Source organism: Ovis aries, chromosome X (genome assembly GCF_016772045.2).
Source record: "Ovis aries strain OAR_USU_Benz2616 breed Rambouillet chromosome X, ARS-UI_Ramb_v3.0, whole genome shotgun sequence".
NCBI lineage: Eukaryota > Metazoa > Chordata > Mammalia > Artiodactyla > Bovidae > Ovis > Ovis aries.
In genome coordinates this window covers 120,884,778-120,907,614 of record NC_056080.1, presented here as the reverse complement: position 1 = coordinate 120,907,614, position 22,837 = coordinate 120,884,778, and positions in this window count along the sequence as shown.

Here is a 22,837-nt window from a genome sequence, read left to right as displayed (position 1 = left end):
ATCAACAAAGCAAAAAGCTGGTTCTTTGAAAGGATAAATAAAATTGACAAACCATTAGCTAGACTCATCAAGAAACAAAGAGAGAAGAATCAAATCAACAAAATTAGAAATGAAAACGGAGAGATCACAACAGACAACACAGAAATACAAAGGATCATAAGAGACTACTATCAGCAATTATATGCCAATAAAATGGACAACGTGGAAGAAATGGACAAATTCTTAGAAAAGTACAACTTTCCAAAACTGAACCAGGAAGAAATGGAAAATCTTAACAGACCCATCACAAGCATGGAAATTGAAACTGTAATCAGAAATCTTCCTGCAAACAAAAGCCCAGGTCCAGACGGCTTCACAGCTGAATTCTACCAAAAATTTCAAGACCTAACACCTATTCTACTGAAACTCTTCCAGAAAATTGCAGAGGAAGGTAAACTTCCAAATTCATTCTATGAGGCCACCATCACCCTAATACCAAAACCTGACAAAGACGCCACAAGAAAAGAAAACTACAGGCCAATATCACTGATGAACATAGATATAAAAATCCTCAACAAAATTCTAGCAATCAGAATCCAACAACACATTAAAAAGATCATACACCATGACCAAGTGGGCTTTATCCCAGGGATGCAAGGATTCTTCAATATCAACAAATCAGTCAATGTAATTCACCACATTAACAAATTGAAAAATAAAAGCCATATGATTATCTGAATAGATGCAGAGAAGGCCTTTGACAAAATTCAACATCCATTTATGATAAAAAATGTCAATGTCAATGTATGGCAAAACCAATACAGTATTGTAAAGTAAAATAAAGTAAAAATAAAAATAAAATAAAATAGGGTCAAATTACACTTGTTTCAAAAATTCAGCAAAGGGTAAGTTCCGTTTCCCCCACCCCACCCCACTCCCACCCCACTCCCCCTTTGGAATGCCCTTCAGCTCAGTGAGACTTTCTCAGAAGTCACTGCTTTTCAGGTCTCTCTAGTCTCTCCTCAAAGTGTGGCTTGAAATGTGCCTTTTTCCATCATCCTTCTCTTGCACCTTAGCTGTTCTCAAGAAAAGGGCCCCCAAACCATTTTTGATCCATCCTCGTGCTCTCCCACTGCCCTGAGGCTGCTTCGCAAGTCTGTAGAATGGGGGAAACTCTCATTCTGTCCGCGGCCAAGCTCTACTCAGTGGCCCTTCCACCTTTTTTGGTGGAGCCTGTCTCTACTGTTTCCCTTTCTCAGACAAGGAATGATGATGAAGGCGGGAAGCATGAGTAGAGGAGACAGGGGAAGTGGGCAGAGATCTTCCAAGAGACAAAATGCAGGTAAGCCTGTGTGATGTATCTTTGGACGATTTTAAAACAACCTGGCTAACACTGAAAGAGCTCCACGACAGAGAGCTACACTACCTACAAGGGAAAATAACAAGTTTGATGAATGAGCGATTGTCAGACGGGAGGGGGACAGGCTCCATAGCCAGAATTACAGAGTTGATGGAGCAACAGAAAGTCCTGAATGGCACTTTACATGATTTGCGAGATCAATTAAATGCCAAAGTATGTGACCGCTGTACAGTAAAGGAAATGTACAGAAATATGCTATAGCAAGAACTTTATGATATCTAACAACAAAATCTGAAGTTTATTGGTGAGTTCACAGCAGAAAGGAATAAATTAAAAAAAGAAAACAAGGAGCTTTTCAGTCCAGTTCAGTTCGGTTCAGTCACTCAGTCGTCTCCAACTCTTTGGAACACCATGAACCGCAGCATGCCAGGCCTCCCTGTCCATCACTAACTCCCGGAGTCCACCCAAACACATGCCATTGAGTTGGTGATGCCATCCAACCATCTCATCATCTGTCGTCTCCTTCTGCTCCTGCCCTCAATCTTTCCTAGCATCAAGGACTTTTCAAATGAGTCACCTCTTCACATCAGATGGCCACAGTGTTGGAGTTTCAGCTTCAACATCAGTCCTTCCAATGAACACACAGGAATGATCTCCTTTATGATGGACTGGTTGGATCTCCTTGCAGTCCAAGGGACTCTCAAGAGTCTTCTCCAACACCACAGTTCAAATGCATCAATTATTTGGTGCTCAGCTTTCTTTAGAGTCCAACTCTGACATCCATGTGAGTCACATACATGACTAATGGAAAAACCATAGCCTTGACTAGACGGACCTTTGTTGGCAAAGTAATGTCTCTGCATTTTAATATGCTGTCTAGGTTGGTCATAGCTTTCCTTTCAAGGAGTAAGCATCTTTTAATCTCATGGCTGCAATCACCAACTGTAGTGATTCTGGAGCCCCAAAAAATAAAACCAGTCACTGTTTCCACTGTTTTCCCATCTATTTACCATGAAGTGATGGGACCGGATGCCATGATCTTAGTTTTCTGAATGTTGAGCTTTAAGCCAACTTTTTCACTCTCCTCTTTCACTTTCATCAAGAGGCTCTTTTGTTCTTCTTCATTTTCTGTCATAAGGGTGGTGTCATCTGCATATCTGAGGTTATTGATATTTCTCCCGGCAATCTTGATCCCAACTTGTGCTTCTTCCAGCCCAGCGTTTCTCATGATGTATTCTCCATAGAAGTTAAATAAGCAGGGTGATAATATACAGCCTTGACGTACTCCTTTTCCTTTTGGAACCAGTCCGTTGTTCCATGTTCAGTTCTAACTGTTGCTTCCTGACCTGCATATAGGTTTCTCAAGAGGCAGGTCAGGTGGTCTGGTATTCTCTCCCATCTCTTTCAGAATTTTCCACCGTTTATTGTGATCCACAGTCAAAGGCTTTGGCATAGTCAATAAAGCAGAAGTAGACCTTTTTCTGGAACTCTCTTGCTTTTTTGATGATCCAGCAGATGTTGACAATTTGATCTCTGGTTCCTCTGCCTTTTCTACAACCATCTTGAACATCAGGAAGTTCATGGTTCATGTATTGCTGAAGCCTGGCTTGGAGAATTTTGAGCATTACTTCACTAGCATGTGAGATGAGTGCAATTGTGTGATAGTGTGAGCAATGTTTGGCATTGCCTTTCTTTGGGATTGGAATGAAAACTCACCTTTTCCAGTCCTGTGGCCACTGCTTTTGGTGTGTAGCAAATCAGGCGGGAAGTAGCAAAAAAGGATTAGGGCATGCACTGTGGTGGTTCCTGGTCATATGGTTGCATGCCCAGGAACCGCTTTTGCATGAGGGGAAGGTGGGATGCCCAGGTCCATCTTTTAAGAATATAGCTGAACTTTATTCAATTTGAGAGTATCTTTTATGAGCTTGAACGTCTGGAAATTCAAGCTGCATGGCACAGGAGCCCCTGAGAGGAGATTCCCCATATCAAAGGTCAGGAGCAGCAGCTGAGAAGTGATACCCCACGTCCGACTGAGGTCAGGAGTGGCTGTGAGGAGATACCTCACATCTAAGGTAAGGAGCTATGGCTGGGCTTTGCTGGAGCAGCCATGAATAGATATCCCACGTAAAAGGTAAGAGCAACCCAAGTAAAATGGTAGGTGCTACAAGAGGGCATCAGAGGGCAAACAGACTGAAAACACAGTCACAGAAAACTAGCCAGTCTGATCACGTGGACCACAGCCTTATCTAACTCAATGAAACTGAGCCATGCCGTTTTTGGGCCACCCAAGATGGGCAGGTCTTTGTGGAAAGGTCTGACAGAATGTGATCCACTGGAGAAGGGTATGGCAAATCACTTCATTATTCTTGCCTTGAGAACCCCATGAACAGCATGAAAAGGCAAAAAGATAGGACACTGGAAAATAAACTCCCCAGGTCAGTAGGATCAGTGGAGCAATAACGCTAGAAAGAATGAAGGGATGGAGCCAAAGCAAAAACAACACCCAGTTGTGGATGTGACTGGTGATAGAAGCAAAGTTCAATGCTGTAAAGAGCAATATTGCATAGGAACCTGGAATGTTAGGTCCATGAATCAAGTCAAATTGGAAGTGGTCAAACAGGAGATGGCAAGTGTGAATGTCAACATTCTAGGAATCAGTGAATTAAAATGGACTGCAATGGGTGAATTTAACTCAGATGACCATTATATCTACTACTGTGAGCAGGAATTCCTTAGAAGAAATGGAGTAGCCACCATAGTCAACAAAAGAGTCCCAAGTGCAATGCTTGGATGCAGTTTCCTAAAAGACAGAATGATCTCTTTTCATTTCCAAGGCAAACTATTCAATATCACTGTAATCAAAGTCCATGCCCTGACCAGCAATGCTGAAGAAGCTGAAGCTGAACGATTCTATGAAGGCATACAAGACCTTTTAGAACTAACATCCGAAAAAGATGTCCTTTTCATTATAGGGGACTGGAATGCAAAAGTAGGAAGTCAAGAAACACCTGGAGTAACAGGCAAATTTGGCCTTGGAATACAGAATGAAGCACGGCAAAGGCTAAAAGAGTTTTGCCAAGAGAATGCACTGGTCATAGCAAACACCCTCTTCCAACAACACAGGAGAAGACTCTACACATGGACATCACCAGATGGTCAACACCGAAATCAAATTGATTATATGCTTTGCAGCCAAAGATGGAGAAGCTCTATACAGTCAGCAAAAACACGACTGGGAGCTGACTGTGGCTCAGACCATGAACTCCTTATTGCCAAATTCAGACTTAAATTGAAGAAAATGGAGAAAACCACTAGACCATTCAGGTATAACCTAAATTAAATCCCTTCTGATTATACAGTGGAAGTGAGAAATAGATTTAAGGGCCTAGATCTGAGAGACAGAGTGCCTGATGAACTATGGACTAAGGTTCAGGAGACGGATCAAGGTCATCCCCAAGAGGGGGGAAAAATGCACAAAAGCTAAATGGAAAAAAAAAAAAAAGCAAAATGGCTGTCTGAGGAGGCCTTACAAATAGCTGTGAAAAGAAAAGAAGTGAACAGCAAAGGAGAAAAAGTAAGATATACCCATTTCAATGCAAAGTTCCAAAGAATAGCAAGGAGAAATAAGAAAGCCTTCCTCAGTGATCTGTGTAAAGAAATAGAGGAAAATAATAGAATGGGAAAGACTAGAGATCTCTTCAAGAAAATTAGAAATACCAAGGGAACATTTCATGTAAAGATGGGCTCAATAAAATATAGAAATGTTATGGACCTGACAGAAGCAGAAGATATTAAGAAGACGTGGCAAGAATACACAGAAGAACTGTACAAAAAAGATCTTCACGACCCAGATAATCACGATGGTTTGATCACTCACCTAGAGCCAGACATCCTTTTTGGGCAGGCTAAAAATGAACTAGCAACAGTTTCATCCTTCTTTTTCTGATAGCAATGATGACTTCGTCCCTGGGACTCAAGAGTGAGCCAATATTTTTGGTCAGGGATCTTCCACCCAGATCTCAGATGCCTCTGCCCACACAACGGATAAAGCAATTGAATACCAAACAGATGCAATCTGGAGAGAAAAAAGGAACAGCTACAGAGTTCCAAGTTTCTGGTTCCACTTTGCAGTCAGGACCTCTTTGAGGTACCAGCACCCCTCCTCTAACAGCAGTAAGCCTACCACAATAAGCAGTGGCAATCAGAAGCCATCTACCACTGTTCCTCTAGAATCTACACTCACCTCTCAAAGAGGGTATGGATTTCAGGGTGACTCCAGCCTTCCTGATGCCAGGCTTGGCCATCCACAAAGGAAATCAAGTTTCACACAGAGGACCTCCCCACAGAGGACCTCCACACCAAAGCATGGAACTCAGGTCAATCTCCCTTGGAGCCTTTCCAGTTTTTCTCCAGGAGAAAGCTGACCTACACAAGTAGTATCTGAAATTTCAGAAGAAAATATTCCTGATTATAGTAGAAGCGTATTTTCTCCTTTTACACGGAGGAAGGAAAAGGTCACTTGAAATGCATTTCCCTTAGACTATACTTCAAGATCTAAGGCAAAAAGAAGATCATCAATTGGTGTTCTTGGGTATTCGGTGAGAGAGCTGTTGCCAGACACCTTGTTCACTAACAATCCACAGTGAGCAAGAATACTAATGGAGCTACAGGTGCAGCGCATGGTGCTGATGAGCCACAAGGTGAGACTCAGACTTGCATTTTGCGGTCTTCAATAAAGAGAAAACCCTGAGATACAGTTAGAAAAAAGGGAAAAGTAGCTTTCTCTCCCCTTCTCTCTTGAGGAGAATGCTTTTCTTTTCCAAGAGGTCTGTCTTCCTATCAACTCAGACTATCTAACTGATAATTCCTCGCTTTGATTCTACTTCTCAGAATATAATATACAGGCAACAAAAAGTTGGGCAAAAGACTAAGACTTTGAAGCAGTGAATTATTGCCAGTTGATAAAATTCAGTTACAGAAAAAGAAACTTATGCCCCCAAATTTGTTCTCCCCTTCTTCTTGGCCAAATAGACACATGCTCTGCTAGAATTTACATTTCTCATCCTCCTATTCAGCTGCTGTAACCATAATACTAGTTCAAGTCAACAGAGTGTGAATGTATGTAATGTATGTAAGATCTAAATCATTTCTACCTGGAAGACAAGTTTATTCCTGTGGATTTAGGCTTTTTTTTTAATCCCTCTCAAAAGGCTAGATTGAATTTATGGTCAAGATCAACACCCTAGTACAGTGTAAAGCAGTAAGATGGAAGGAAAAAATGTTGTTCTTCTGTCTACCCACTCTAGAACTGAGAAAAAAAATATGTTTGGTATTCTGAAGTCTACTGTGATTGTAGATGTCTTCATTAGAGTAGTATAACCTGAAATTAATGAATAAATTATTTTCTGATATTCTTCTGTATTTATTTGTGTTTGGCTCACAATATATTTTTGAATGAATGAACAGTGATACACTAATATTAACCCATCATGTGGGGACAGGCAAATATTTAAAACCATATTTTATGCTAAATTTTATTACATTCAAATCTTATTTCTAGGTTTTAATTGGCATAGATGTTTTTGTATGTTTGCCATTCTTTACCAGATCTTTGTTGTGGGTCCAGCTTCCATAAAAATATATTTAGCAGTATGACCAGGAGTATCAATATATTCCCATTCTCTTGCCACAATCTGTTGTTTTCCGTTGGCATAATATCCTTTTTATCAATTAGGGTCTCTAAGAGGTCCTAGTTAAATGCAAGTTAACACATTAAACCATTCTCATCCAATTACAGCCTGAAATGAACTTAATGAATTAATCTTGATTTTACTTTCAAATACAACAGTTGGGGTTCATAGGCCCCACATAATAAGGAATAGGACAAGAATATTTGATTAGGTGGAAAATCAGAAAAAGCAGTCCAGGCTATGGAATTACAGGTTCCAACTCCCATCTGTCATTAAGTAACGGATATCTAAACTTTATACGTACATACTCACTAATCCTTATCACTCGCATGTGCTCAGATTGAAAGTTATCAGTTGTTGGTTGATTCAATTTTTTTAATGTATTTAAGAGTAATATTCAATCTTCTGGGAGGTAATTTAAACACCTCACAAGCTTTACAGACAAGCCAAGAGAGAAATTAAAAAAGTAAAAATATGATGGCAATTAAATATTGAATAAAAGAGAAATGTTTGCTAGACACTGCTTGGTAATACCTTGTGTTTAAAAGGAAAGATATTTTAGTCAAATTCAAAAGATTTTTAAAAAGAACTAAAGTAACAATGTGAGAAGATCACAAGCAAATTAAAATGATGATTCAGTAGCACCCCAAAAAAGTAAAAAAAAGATGAATTCATTTTACAAAACAAATGTTCCTGATTTTCATTCTGAATTGAAGAGTAAAGTGATCATATTTTCAGTTACAATAAAATTGATCTGACCTTGGTCATGAATCAGTATATTGGTAAAGGGATAGATCACAAATCATTTTCCCCCACTGGCAAGTTACTAAAAAATAAAATAATGCTCAGAATACAATCGCTAGTCTCCTTTAAAGGATCTAGACATTTCCATACTAAATAGGATCATCCTGCTGGTGAATTTTCAAAATATGATATTGTCCACTGTGTTCTTTCACCTAAATTTAGCATTAAAGCCTCATTATGAGATGGTAAATAATAGACAGCTGGCAAGCTCAGATTTTTACTGTCCATTTTAAGTGGAATAACAAGCCACAGATATCATGCTAGAGATGTCAGAGCCTATTGGCTCTTCAGCATTCAATCTAGTTCTTCCCATGGGGTTGCACATAGCTGAAATCTCCCTCCTCTGGTCATTATTCTGGTAGAAGAACTCTTGAGTGCCTCAACTAACTTACTGTTGTCTGCTAGCCAGATCTTACCCATTTAGATTTGCTAAAGAGGATAAGTGAGTTTTATAAGTATCACAATATCAGTAAAAAGAGGGAAGATTTAGGTTTTCTTCTTTCTTTGGTATTTTCAACTCTATATAGTGTTTAATTTAGGCATACCCTATTATACCAATAAGAGAAACAAAGAGTAGCAACTCGATTTCTCCACCCCAAACCCCTGAATGGTCAATGTCATCCTAATGTGAACTAGTCCCGGCATAATGCTTATTAAAAAAAATCCTTAGACTTACTCAGTTCACTCTCCCCTCTACCACAAACATATTACCATTATACCATCTGTAACTTTTTATCTTTTTCCAGGAATGCCACCCCATCACTACTTATGTATCTTGCATCAACTCAATTCCTACCTTTCACATTGAAGCCTTCCCTAAAACTAAATTATAAATACCTTTCTCATTTTAAATTCTATAACATTTATAATCTTCACCACTAATGTAGCAAAGTTGCATATTTATGTTCTATTAATAACAAAATGTTTTATGTTAACTGATTTTGTGATCCAAGTATATTGTCTTTCTTTACTTGCAAATCCTACCTAGTGTCTAGTACAATGCTCCAGCTAATTGACACTTTGGTCCCATGATAATCTGTTATCACAGAGCACCTAGAATAATCTTTTTAAAAGTATAAATCAAATTATTCCATTCTTCTGCTTTTGAACCATTCAAAGACTTTTAATCACAGGTAGAATAAAATAAAATATTACTATGGCCTACAATACCCTTTGAGATCAACGTGGATAACCATATTAAGGATCAACCTTACCAAAAAACTACTAGCTCATCAATGAATTTGGTAAAATTGCAGGATACAAAATTAACATATAGAAATCTATTTCATTTCTATACATGAACATTGAATTATCAGAAAAATTAAGAATCCCAGTTACTATTACATCAAAAGGAATAAAGTACCTAGAAATGAGTCTACCTAATGGCACCCGACTCCAGTACTCTGGCCTGGAAAATCCCATGAACAGAGGAACCTGGTAGGCTGCAGTCCATGGGGTTGCTAAGAGTCTGGCACAACTGAGTGACATCACTTTCACTTTTCACTTTCATGCATTGGAGGAGGAAATGGCAACCCACTCCAGTGTTCTTGCCTGGAGAATCCCAGGGATGGAGCCTGGTGGGCTTCCATCTATGGGGCTGCACAGAGTCGGTCACGACTGAAGAGTCGGTCACGACTGAAGCAGCTTAGCAGCAGTTGCAACCTACTGGTTGAAGACCAATACTCAGAAAACTAAGAAACTGATGAAAGATATTGAAAATGACATAAATAGATGGAAAGATATACTGTGTTTACGGAATGAGAGAATTAACATTATGAAAATGACCACGCTGCCCAAGGGAATCTACCAATCCAATGTAATCCTAATCAAAATATCAATGCCATTATTCACAGAATTAGAATAGTTTTAAAATTTGTATGGAAACACACAAACCCTGAATAGCCAAAACAATCTTGTAAAAGGAGAACAGAGCTGGAGGTATCATATTTCATTACTTCAGACTATACTATAAACCTGTAATCAAAACAGTCTGATCCTGGCACAAAAACAGATACATAGTTCAATGGAGCAGGATAGACAGCCTGGGGGAATAAACACACACTTAGAGTCACTTAATATAAGACAATAGAGGCAAGAATGTACAATAGATTTGTTTTTTAAGTTTGTAACCTAAGGCAAAGGAAAGTCAAGCAAAAACAAATTAATGGGATCTAATTAGACCTAAAGATTTTGCACAGCAAAGGAAGTCATTAAAAATACAAAAGTCACCACACTAGGTGGAAGAAAATATTTGCAAACAATATGACTGACTAGATTAATATAAAAAATATATAAACAGCACATGGAAGTCAATTACAAAACACACACACACACACACACACACACACACACACACACACACACACACACATGCACACAAACACTTGATTTAAAAAATGGGCAGAAGACCTGAATAGACATTTTTCCTGAGAAGACATACAGATGGCCAACAGGCACATAAAAAGATGCTCAACACTATTAATCATAAGTTCAGTTCAGTCATTCAGTCGTGTCCGATTCTTTGCGATCCCATGAATCACAGAACGTCAGGCCTCCCTGTCCATCACCAACTTCCAGAGGTCACTCAGACTCATGTTCATTGAGTCAGTGATGCCATCGAGCCATCTCATCCTCTGTCGGTCCCTTCTCCTCCTGCCCCCAATCCCGCCCAGCATCAGTCTTTTCCAGTGAGTCAACTCTTCGCATGAGGTGGCCAAAGGATTGGAGTTTCAGCTTTAGCATCATTCCTTCCAAAGAAATCCCAGGGCTGATCTCCTCCAGAATGGACTGGTTGGATCTCCTTGCAGTCCAAGGGACTCTCAAGAGTCTTCTCCAACACCACAGTGCAAGCACATCAATTTTTTGGCGCTCAGCCCTCTTCACAGTCCAACTCTCACATCCATACATGACCACAGGAAAAACCATAGCGTTGACTAGACGGACCTTAGTCGGCAAAGTAATGTCTCTGCTTTTGAATATACTGTCTAGGTTGGTCATAACTTTTCTTCCAAGGAGTAAGTGTCTTTTAATGTCATGGCTGCAATCAACATCTGCAGTGATTTTGGAGCCCAAAAAGATAAAGTCTAACACTGTTTCCACTGTTTCCCCATCCATTCCCATGAAGTGATGGGACCAGATGCCATGATCTAGGTTTTCTGAATGTTGAGCTTTAGGCCAACTTTGTCACTCTCCTCTTTCACTTTTATCAAGAGGCTTTTTAGCTCCTCTTCACTTTCTGCCATAAGGGTGGTGTCATCAGAATATCTGAGGTTATTGATATTTCTCCCTGTAATCTTGATTCCAGCTTGTGTTTCTTCCAGTCCAGCGTTTCTCATGATGTACTCTGCATAGAAGTTATATAAGCAGAGTGACAATATACAGCCTTGACGTGTTCCTTTTCCTGTTTGGAACCATGTCCAGTTCTAACTGTTGCTTCCTGAACTGCATACAATTTTTTCAAGAGGCAGGTTAGGTGGTCTGGTATTCCCATCTCTTTCAGAATTTTCCACAGTTGATTGTGATCCATACAGTCAAAGGCTTTGGCATAGTCAATAAAGCAGAAATAGATGTTTTTCTGGAACTCTGTTGCTTTTTTCATGATCCAGTGAATGTTGGCAATTTGATCTCTGGTTCCTCTGCCTTTTCTCAAACCAGCTTGAACATCAGGAAGTTCACGGTTCATGTATTGCTGAAGCCTGGCTTGGAGAATTTTGAGCATTACTTTACTAGCATGTGAGATGAGTGCAGTTGTGCAGTAGTTTGAGCATTCTTTGGCATTGCCTTTCTTTGGAATTGGAATGAAAACTGACCTTTTCCAGTCCTGTGGCCACAGCTGAGTTTTCCAAATTTGCTGGCATATTGAGTGCAGCACTTAAACAGCATCACCTTTCAGGAATTGAAACAGCTCAACTGGAATTCCATCACCTCCACTAGCTTTGTTCGTAGTGATGCTTTCTAAGGCCCACTTGACTTCACATTCCAGGATTTCTGGCTCTAGGTGAGTGATCACACCATCATGATTATCTGGGTTATGAAGATCTTTCTTGAACAGTTCTTCTGTGTATTCCTGCCACCTCTTCTTAATATCTTCTACTTCTGTTAAATCCAGACCATTTCTGTCCTTTATTGAGCCCATCTTTGCATGAAATATTCCCTTGGGATCTCTAATTTTCTTGAAGAGATCTCTAGTCTTTCCCGTTCTCCTCTTTTCCTCTATTTCTTTGCATTGTTCACTGAAGAAGGCTTTCTTATCTCTTCTTGCTATTTTCTGGAACTCTGCATTCAGATGCTTATATCTTTCCTTTTCTCCTTTGCTTTTCGCCTCTCTTCTTTTCACAGCTATTTGTAAGGCCTCCCCAGACAGCCGTTTTGCTTTTTTTGCATTTCTTTTCCATGGGGATGGTCTTGATCCCTGTCTCTTGTACAATGTCACAAACCTCATTCCATAGTTCATCAGGCACTCTATCTATCAGATCTATGCCCTTAAATCTACTTCAAACTTCCACTGTATTATCATAAGGGTTTTGATTTAGGCCATACCTGAATGGTCTAGCGGTTTTTCCTAGTTTCTTCAATTTGAGTCTGAATTGGGTAATAAGGAGTTCATGATCAGAGCCACAGTCATCTCCTGGTCTTGTTTCTGTTGACTGTATAGAGCTTCTCCATCTTTGGCTGCAAAGAATATAATCAATCTGATATCGGTGTTGACCATCTGGTGATGTCCATGTGTAGAGTCTTCTCTTGTGTTGTTGGAAGTGGGTGTTTGCTATGACCAGTGCATTTTCCTGGCAAAACTCTATTAGTCTTTGTCCTGCTTCATTCTGCATTCCAAGGCCAAATTTGCCTGTTACTCCAGGTGTTTCTTGACTTCCTACTTTTGCATTCCAGTCCCCTAGAATGAAAAGGACATCTGTTTTGAGTGTTAGTTCTAAAAGGTCTTGTGGGTCTTCATAAAACCGTTGGACTTCAGTTTCTTCAGCTTTACTGGTTGTGGCATAGACTTGGATAACTGTGATATTCTATGGTTTGCCTTGGAGATGAACAGAGATCATTCTGTCATTTTGAGATTGCATCCAAGTACTGCATTTCGGACTCTTTTGTTGACCCTGATGTCTACTCCGTTTCTTCTGAGGAATTCCTGCCCACAGTAGTAGATATAATGGTCATCTGAGTTAAATTCACCCATTGCAGTCCATTTTAATTCACTGATTCCTAGAATGTCAACATTCACACTTGCCATCTCTTGTTTAACCACTTCCAATTTGCCTTGATTCTTGAACCTGACATTCCAGGTTCCTATGCAATATTGCTCTTTATAGCATCGGATCTTGCTTCTATCACCAGTCAGATTCACAACTGGGTATTGTTTTTGCTTTGGCTCCATCCCTTCATTCTTTCTAGAGTTACTTCTCCACTGATCTCCAGTAGCATATTGGGCACCTAATGACCTGGGGAGTTCCTCTTTGGTATCCTATCATTTTCCCTTTTCCTACTGTTCATGGGGTTCTCAAGGCAAGAATACTGAAGTGGCTTGCCATTCCCTTCCCCAGTTCTCAAGCAAGCATACAGAAGTTGTTTGCCATTTCCTTCTCCAGTGGACCAGATTCTGTCAGACCTCTCCACCATGACCCGCCCATCTTGGGTTGCTCCACGATCATGGCTTGGTTTCATTGAGATAGACAAGGCTGTGGTCCTAGTGTGATTAGATTGACTAGTTTTCTGTGAGTATGGTTGGAGTGTGTCTGCCCTCTGATGCCCTCTTGCAACACCTACCATCTTACTTGGTTTTCTCTTACCTTGGGCGTGGGGTATCTTTTCACGGCTGTTCCAGCAAAGCACAGCTGCTGCTTCTTACCTTGGATGAGGGGTATCTCCTTACTGCCGGGGGCCAGCATGAGGAACTCCGCCCTTGGCAAAGGTCATGAGGAAGGAGGCTTGGCATACGCAAAGGTGTGATCAAGCTTCAGGAAACCCCCTGTTCCCGAACATCTAACCCCAAAACCAGTCTGTTTTATGCTCTCACCTACACCTCTGACTTTATGGGGGGGTTATCCCCCATAACTGTTTCTCTCGGAGAAGGAGTAAATGTGCAGCTCCAAGGCAATAAAAGTTCCTGGGCATGATAAGAGTGTTTCAGCTTACGGACTGCTCTGAAGGTTATCTAGCCAGCCTGTATAGGTTCGTCCAGCCACATGTGATTGTTTACAGCCTCCACATCTGAGAGGCACGAGATGTTTTAGACTTACTAAAGGCAAATTCTCTTGGGGCGTTGGAAATTATTAGTATAGTGTGTTGGTTAGGAATTATATTGGTGAAGGGTTTTTCATTTGTGGTGTCAATAATTGCTGCTAATTCCCTGCTCTGGGTGGGACAAGGATGTTTCAGGTCAAACCTCTCTGCTGACAGACTAGCTTGTGTGACAGGATTATCCATACTCCTGCCACTAAGCACATGATTGTTTACTACCTCTCAACCATAAACAGCACAGAGAGTTTTGGAGTATTTTGGAAGTCTTAATTAGCATAGGGCTTTTTCTTCTTGTTGAGTCAATGATTGCCACCAGGCCTCCATATCCTTAGGCACCTGGGAATATATTAATCAATGTATTTGGAATATAGAAAAGGAAATATAGTAGTTTTTGATGTTAGCAATACTAGACTTTTTGAGTTAATGGATTTTCTCTTTTGTATTAGATCACTGTGCTTTGTTATTTATCACTGTGTCCTTGCTATGTAAAAATGTAACTTTATCACTGTCTTAAGACTAAATAGATCTTAAGGGGAGCATTGGTGAAAAGATTTTCATTTGTTGGGCTGATGTTTGCAGCTAAATCTCCATGTTCCCTGCCCTTGTAATGAATATAAATAACATATAGGAGAAATAAGTAATAACCTTTAAGCATATAGGATAAATAAGTATTAACCTTTAAGATTAATCATGTTAACCTTGGATTAAATAAATTCCTTTCTTGATTGTAACTCACTACACCCTCACCCTATAGGAATGTTACTTTATTTGGAGGGTGGTGCCTGGTTTAAGAAAAAAGACCCTTGGAAAAAATAAGTTTTTGGTTATCAGAAAGAAAGGATCATAAAATCCCTAAGACCTTTTTATGTGAAGCACCTGATTTTGATAAAGGTCAGGACTGCTGACACCCACGTGACTCTGTATTCATCCCTATATGTAACAAAAGGTATATAAGCAAACCCCAAAATAAAGAAATCGGATCAGTTTCCAGAAAGACTGACTCCCCCATGTCGTTCTTTCTTGCTCCTCATTTTTCTGGCTGAATTCCCATCTGGAGCATGGATGCTATTCCATGTAATCCAAGTTACTCAGCCTCTTTTTCTACACTATCTCCTACTACACTATCCGTTTCTAATCTCTCTATATATCTGTAATTAAATATGTATTTTTCCAAAGACGCCGATGCCGTCCCCCCACCTTCGAATCACCCTGGAACCACCGGGGCTGGACCCCGGCACGTTACCACCACCCTTCCTGACCTTTAACGTAGGATGGCTCCTCTAGGCCCTCCTGTGCCCTGCACAGCCACTGCTCCTCAGGTTGCTCCTCCCAGCCTCTTCCCCTTGCCTCGGGTGCAGGGTGGCTCCTCAGGGCCACTGCCCCTGGCCTCAGGCATGAGGTGGCTTCTCCTGGCCGCCCCTGGCCTCGGACGTGGGGTAGCTCCTCTCGGCTGTTCCTGTGCTGTCGCAGCCTGGCACTCTCGGCTGCTGCCCCTGACCTTGGATGTGGGATAACTCCTTTCAGCCACACTTAGTGCACTGGGTTGCAGCCACCCACGAAATGCAAATCAAGACCACAATCAGATATCACCTCATACCTGTCAGAATGGCTATCATTAAAAAGCTGACAAATAACAAATGTTGGTGAGGATGAGGAGAAAAGAGAGCTCTCCTACACTGTTGGTGGGAATGTAAATTAGTGCAACCATTGTGGAAAACAGTATGGAATTTCCTCAAAAAAACTGGAAGTGTAACTACCATGTGCATGCTAATTTTCTTCAGTTGTATCCAGCTCTTTGTGACCCTATGGACTGTAGCCCACTAGGCTCCTCTGTCCATGGGATTCTCCAGGCAAGAATACTCGAGTGGGTTGTCATGCCCGCCTCCACGGTATCTTCCCTACCCAGGTATTGACCCTGAATATGTTATGTCTCCTGCATTGGCAGGGAGATACTTTACCACAAATACCACCCATATGATCTAACAATTCTACTCCTAGGCATATAGCCAAAGAAAATGAAAATATTAATTTGAAAAGATATTTAATGGAACACAATGGAACATTACTCAGACATAGAAAAGGATGAAATTTTGTCATCTGAACCAACATGGATGGATGCAGAGGGTATTATGTTAAGAAAAGTCAGAGAAAGATAATCAGTAGTTTTAAACTGTAGGGTGCTAAATAATCTCCTTTTTAAAATATAAAATTTCAAGGCCAATTCCTAAGGAATTTTCAGTATGTTAGGGTACAGCATTTTTATGAAGCACCCGTTCTATTTCTGATGTAGGCAATGAGAAAGTGAAAAGTGAAAGTGAAAGTGAAGTCGTGTCTGACTCTTTGCGACCCCATGGACTAGTAGCCTACCAGGCTCCTCCCTCCATGGGATTCTCCAGGCAAGAGTACTGGAGTGGGTTGCCATTTCCTTCTCCAGGGGATCTTCCCTACTCAGGGATCAAACCTGGGTCTCCCGCATTCCAGGCAGACGCTTTAACCTCTGAGCTACCAGGAATGTAATGACCACAAATTGAAGAGAATATTCAGAACATGGTCTCAACTTTTTTTTGTCTATTCCTATGGGTTTAAACCAGTGTGTTCTCTTGGCAAAATTCTACTAACGTTTGCCCTGTTTCATTCTGTATTCCAAGGCCAAATTTGCCTGTTACTCCAGGTGTTTCTTGACTTCCTACTTTTGCATTCCAGCCCCCTAGAATGAAAAGGATATCTTTTTGGGTGTTAGTTCTAAAAGGTCTTGTTGGTCTTCATAAAACCCTTCAACTTCAGTTTCTTCAGCGTTACTGGTTGGGGCATAGACTTGGATTACTCTGATATTGAATGATTTGCCTTGGAAATGAACAGAGATCATTCTGTCGTTTTTGAGATTGCATCCAAGTACTGGATTTCAGACTCTTGTTGTCTATGATGGCTACTCCATTTCTTCTAGGATTCCTGCCCACAGTAGTAGATATAATGGTCATCTGAGTTAAATTCACCCATTCCGGTCCATTTTAGTTCACTGATTCCTAGAATGTCAACGTTCACTCTTGCCATCTCCTGTTTGACCACTTCCAATTTACCTTGATTCATGGACCTGACATTCCAGGTTCCTATGCAACATTGCTCTTTATAGCATCGGACCTTGCTTCTATCACCAGTCACATCTGCAACTGGGTATTGTTTTTGCTTTGGCTCCATCCCTTCATTCTTTCTGGAGTTATTTCTCCACTGATCTCCAGTAGCATATTGGGCACCTAATGACCTGGGGAGTTCCTCTTTCAGTGTCCTATCATTTTGTCTTTTCATAATGTTCATGGGGTTCTCAAAGCAAGAATATGGAAGTGGTTTGCCATTCCCTTATCCAGTGGACCACATTCTATCAGACCTCTCCAACAAGACCTGTCCCTCTTGGATGGCCCCACAGGGCTTGGCTTAGTTTCACTGAGTTAGACAAGGCTGTGGTCCTAGTGTGATTAGATTGACTAGTTTTCTGTGAGTATGGTTTTAGTGTGTCTGCCCTCTGATGCGCTCTTGCAACACCTACCGTCTTATTTGGGTTTCCTCTTACCTTGGATGTGGGGTATCTCTTCACAGCTGTTCCAGCAAAGCGCAGTCAATGCTCCTTACCTTGGATGAAGGGTAGCTCACCGCCGCCCTCCCTGACCTTGAACGTGGAGTAGCTCCTCTAGGCTCTCCTGCGCCTGAGCAGCCACTGCTCCTTGGACGTGGGGTTGCTCATCTTGGCCACAGCCCCGACCTGGGGCATGGGGTAGCTCCTCCTGGCTGCTGCCCCTGGCCTCAGGCATGGGGTAGCTCCTCTCCGCTGTTCCTGCGCTGTCGCATCCTGGCACTCTTGGCCACTGCCCCTGGCCTTGGGCAGGGGGTACCTCTTCCCGGGCACCACCCCTGACCTCACACGTGAGAGAAGACTCTACACATGGACATCACTAGATGGTCAACACCGAAATCAGATTGAATATACTCTTTGCAGCCAAAGATGGAGAAGCTATATGCAGTAAGCAAAAACAAGAATGGGAGCTGACTGTGGCTCAGATCATGAACTCCTTATTGCCAAATTCAGACTTCAATTGAAGAAAGTAGGGAAAACCACTAGATGATTCAGGTATGGCCTAAATCATATCCCTTATGATTATTCAGTGGAAGTGAGAAATTTAAAGAGACTAGATCTGATAGATAAAGTGCCTGATGGACTATGGAATGAGGTTTGTGACATTGTACAGGAGACAGGGATCAAGACCATCCCCATGGAAAAGAAATGCAAAGAAGCAAAATGGCTGTCTGGGGAGGCCTTACAAATAGCTGTAAAAAGAAGAGAAGCAAAAAGCAAAGGAGAAAAGGAAAGATATAAGCATCTGAATGCGAAGTTCCAGAGAATAGCAAGAAGAGATAAGAAAGCCTTCCTCAGCAATCAGTGCAAAGAAATAGATGAAAACAACAGAAAGGGAAAGATTAGAGATCTCTTCAAGAAAAGTAGAGATACCAAGGGAACATTTCATGCAAAGATGGGCTTGAAAAAGGACAGAAATGGTCTGGACAGAAGTAGAAGATATTAAGAAGAGGTGGCAAGAAAACACAGAAGAAATGTACAAAAAAGATCTTCACAACCAAGATAATCAAGATGGTATGATCACTCACCTGGAACAAGACATCCTGGAATGTGAATTCAAGTGGGCCTTAGAAAGCATCACTATGAACAAAGCTAGTGGAGGTGATGGAATTCCAGTTGATATGTTTCAAATCCTGAAAGATGATGCTGTTTAAGTGCTGCACTCAATATGCCAGCAAATTTGGAAAACTCAGCAGTGGCCACAAGACTGGAAAAGGTCAGTTTTCATTCCAATTCCAAAGAAAGGCAATGCCAAAGAATGCTCAAACTACTGCACAATTGCACTCATCTCACATGGTAGTAAAGTAATGCTCAAAATTCTCCAAGCCAGGCTTCAGCAATACGTGAACCATGAAATTCCAGAAGTTCAAGCTGGTTTTAGAAAAGGCAGAGGAACCAGAGATCATATTGCCAACATCTGCTGGATCATTGAAGAATCAAGAGAGTTCCAGAAAAAAAAACCTACCTCTGCTTGCTTGACTATGCCAAAGCCTTTGACTGTGTGGATCACAATTAACTGTGGAAAATTCTGAAAGAGATGGGAATACCTGACCACCTGACCTGCCTCTTGAGAAATCTGTATGCAGGTCAGGAATCAAGTTAGAACTGGACATGGAAGAACAGACTGGTTCCAAATAGGGAAAGGAGTACGTCAAGGCTGTATATTGTCACCCTACTTATTTAATTTCTATGCAGAGTACATCACGAGAAACGATGGGATGGAAGAAGCACAAGCTGGAATCAAGATTGCAAGGAGAAATATAAATACTCAGATATGCAGATGACACCACCCTTATGGTAGAAAGTGAAGAACTAAAAAGCTTCTCGATGAAAGTGAAAGTGGAGAGTGAAAAAGGTGGCTTAAAGCTCAACATTCAGAAAACAAAGATCACGGCATCTGGTCCCATCACTTCATGGGAAATAGATGGGGAAACAATGGAAAAAGTGTCAGACTTTATTTTTGGGGACTCCAAAATCACTGCAGATATTGACTACAGCCATGAAATTAAGAGACCCTTACTCCTTGGAAGAGAAGTTATGACCAACTTTGATAGCATATTGAAAAGCAGAGACATTACTTTCCCAACAAAGGTCCATTTAGTCAAGGCTATGGTTTTCCCAGTGGTCATGTGTGCATGCGAGAGTTGGACTGTGAAGAAAGCTCAGCCCTGAAGAATTGATGCCTTTGAACCGTGCTGTTGGAGAAGACTCTTGAGATTCCCTTGGACTGCAAGGAGATCCAAATAGTCCATTCTGAAGGAGATCAGCCCTGTGATTTCTTTGGACAGAATGATGCTAAAAGTGAAACTCCAGTACTTTGGGCCACCTCATGCGAAGAGTTGACTGAAAAAGACTCTGATGCTGGAAGGGATTGGGGGCAGAAGGAGAAAGGGACGACAGAAAATGAGATGGCTGGATGGCATCACTGACTCAATGGACGTGAGTCTGAGTGAACTCCGGGAAATGGTGATGGACAGGGAGGCCTGGTGTGCTGCGTTTCATGGAATCACAATGAGTCAGACATGACTAAGTGACTGAACTGACGGGTTTAAACTACCTCTTATATGATGAAACTCTTGTCTAGTCATATGGGTTTAAACTACCTCTTTTATGATGAAACTCCCACATAAGTATTTTTCTCATCTAGATTTAGCATCACCTCATTAATGTTTCCCAGGTTGCTCAGATCCATTCCTTCTACTCCCTACAGTCTATGGTTGCAATTCCCCCCTAAATTCCTAAAATTGATGAGTAGAAGTATCATTTTTAGAGAGGTCAAGTGAGAATTCTTTTGTTTTGCTATAACTCCTCATACCAACAAATCACAAAATGTGCTCATTCTATTTTCTTATTGTATACTCGAGATCTTCTCCTTTTCCCTTGGCAGTGTTTTACTTCATGTACTTATAATTTCACCCTGGATTTCCTCCAATAACTGTTTACCCAATATACCTGCTGCTAGTCTTATTTTTCTCTAATCTGTTGTCTGTATCAGTACCAGAATTTCTTTCTTTTTTTTTTTCTCATAATTTATGATGTGATCATCTTATTTCCTGGTCAAAATCCTTCATTGTTTCCCATTACCTTCTGGATAAAATACAAACTTTGTACTGTGATAATGGGAGGCTCCTTTTCACCAAGCATCTGCCAACACCTCCCATTTTGCCTCTTAATATTCCAGTAATTTTCCAATAGCAATAATAGAACTCTGTGAAGTTACAGAATTCACAGCACTGTCTCACATCTCCCTGATATTTTGAAATCTGTACATTCCTATTCATTCTGAGACTCAGCTCAGGTATCCTCTCTTTCAGAAAGTTTTTGCTATGAACTTCCACACAGAAAACTAGCCTCACTTGAATCCCTTTTTCTGAATTTGTAGTTTCTTAGTCGAGTGTCTATTAATTGCGTAGTAAATGCTCCGTAAAATCTTATTGGTTGACTGATGAGTATAATGTGTGAATTATTACCAAGGAATGAAAGCAGAAATTTTAATTTAGGCTAATAATACATGTTATTTGATTCTTCCTGTAGAATCATAGAACAATGTAAAAGCAGAAATAAAAAGCACCTTAATATTATATAGTTTTGGTCCCACTCTCACTTTTCACACAAGGAAACTCAGATTGGGACAATTAGTCATGTTCAGAAGCCACAGCAAGTAAGTGAAAAGATGGGACTAAAATTATTCATGTAGATAACATATGCATAAGGAATGTGAGGTATAAACAACTACACTCATATCCTTATGCAGCTAGAGTAGAAGACCAACTTTCAATTAGCCTAGGATTCAGATATATTTTAGCATCCTGGTGAGCAACTTTAAGGAGATGTAATTTACACAAAGTTATGAGGGGTTTTGTTTTGAGTGACTGTGTGTATGTATGTGTGTGTGAATGAAAGGAAAGAGGGATAGAGGTAAGAATATCGTTTGGTCCCTTGACTGCAATATGAATTAGCATTTCAGACTTGTAAAATATGGGCTTTATACAACAGTTCAAGTAGCTGCTTACTGGGGAGGCAATGTGAACATATGGGGGAATCAGTAATAGTATTTCAGGGCTTGGATGACATTTTCCAACTTCTGCAAGGGGCATTACATAACTTTGACTCATTCAGAATTCCAAAGGACAATATATCACCTTTACACCTCACAGGTTTGTAGCTGGGAAAAAAATTGGAGATACTTTCCTGTCATTGTGAATGGATTTGGGAAAAAGACCCTGTCAGTTCAGGCTACAATAACAAATAACCATAGGCTAAGTGGCTTAAACAATAGACATTTCTTTCTCACACTTCTGGAGACTGGAAAAGTCTAAATTGAAGTGCTGAGATGTTAGGCATCTGCTGAGAAGTCCTTTCCTGGTTTGCAGATGGCAGTCTTCTTATTGTATCTTAACTATGGCAGAAGGTAGAGAGAGAAAAGAAGCAAGCTCTTCCATTTATCTTCTTATGAGGGCACTATCACTTCACTAGGGCTTCCCTCATAGCTCAGTTGATAAAGAACCCACCTGTAATGCAGGAGACCCCAGTTCGATTCCTGGGTCAGGAAGATCCACTGGAGAAGGGATAGGCTACCCACTCCAGTATTCTTGGGTTTCCCTTGTGGCTCAGCTGGTACAGAATCTGTCTGCAGTGCAAGAGACCTGGGTTCGATCCCTGGGTTGGGAAGATGCCCTGGAGAAGGGAAAGGCTATCCACTCCAGTATTCTGGTGTGGACAATTCCATGGACTGAATATGTATAGTCTATAGGTTGCAAAGACTCAGACACAACTGAGCAACTTTTACTTTCTATCCCATCAAGAGGGCTCTACCTTAATGACCTAATCATCTTCCTAAAGTCTCATCATCAAATGTTATCAACTGGGTGATTACAATTTCAGCAAACCTGCCTTTTGAGAAATCTGTATGCAGGTCAGGAAGCAACAGTTAGAACTGGACATGGAACAACAGACTGGTTCCTAATAGGAAAAGGAGTACGTCAAGGCTGTATATTGTCACCCTGCTTATTTAAATTCTATGCAGAGTACATCATGAGAAACACTGGGCTGGAAGAAACACAAGCTGGAATCAAGGTTGCCGGGAGAAATATCAATAACCTCAGATATGCAGATGACACCACCCTTATGGCA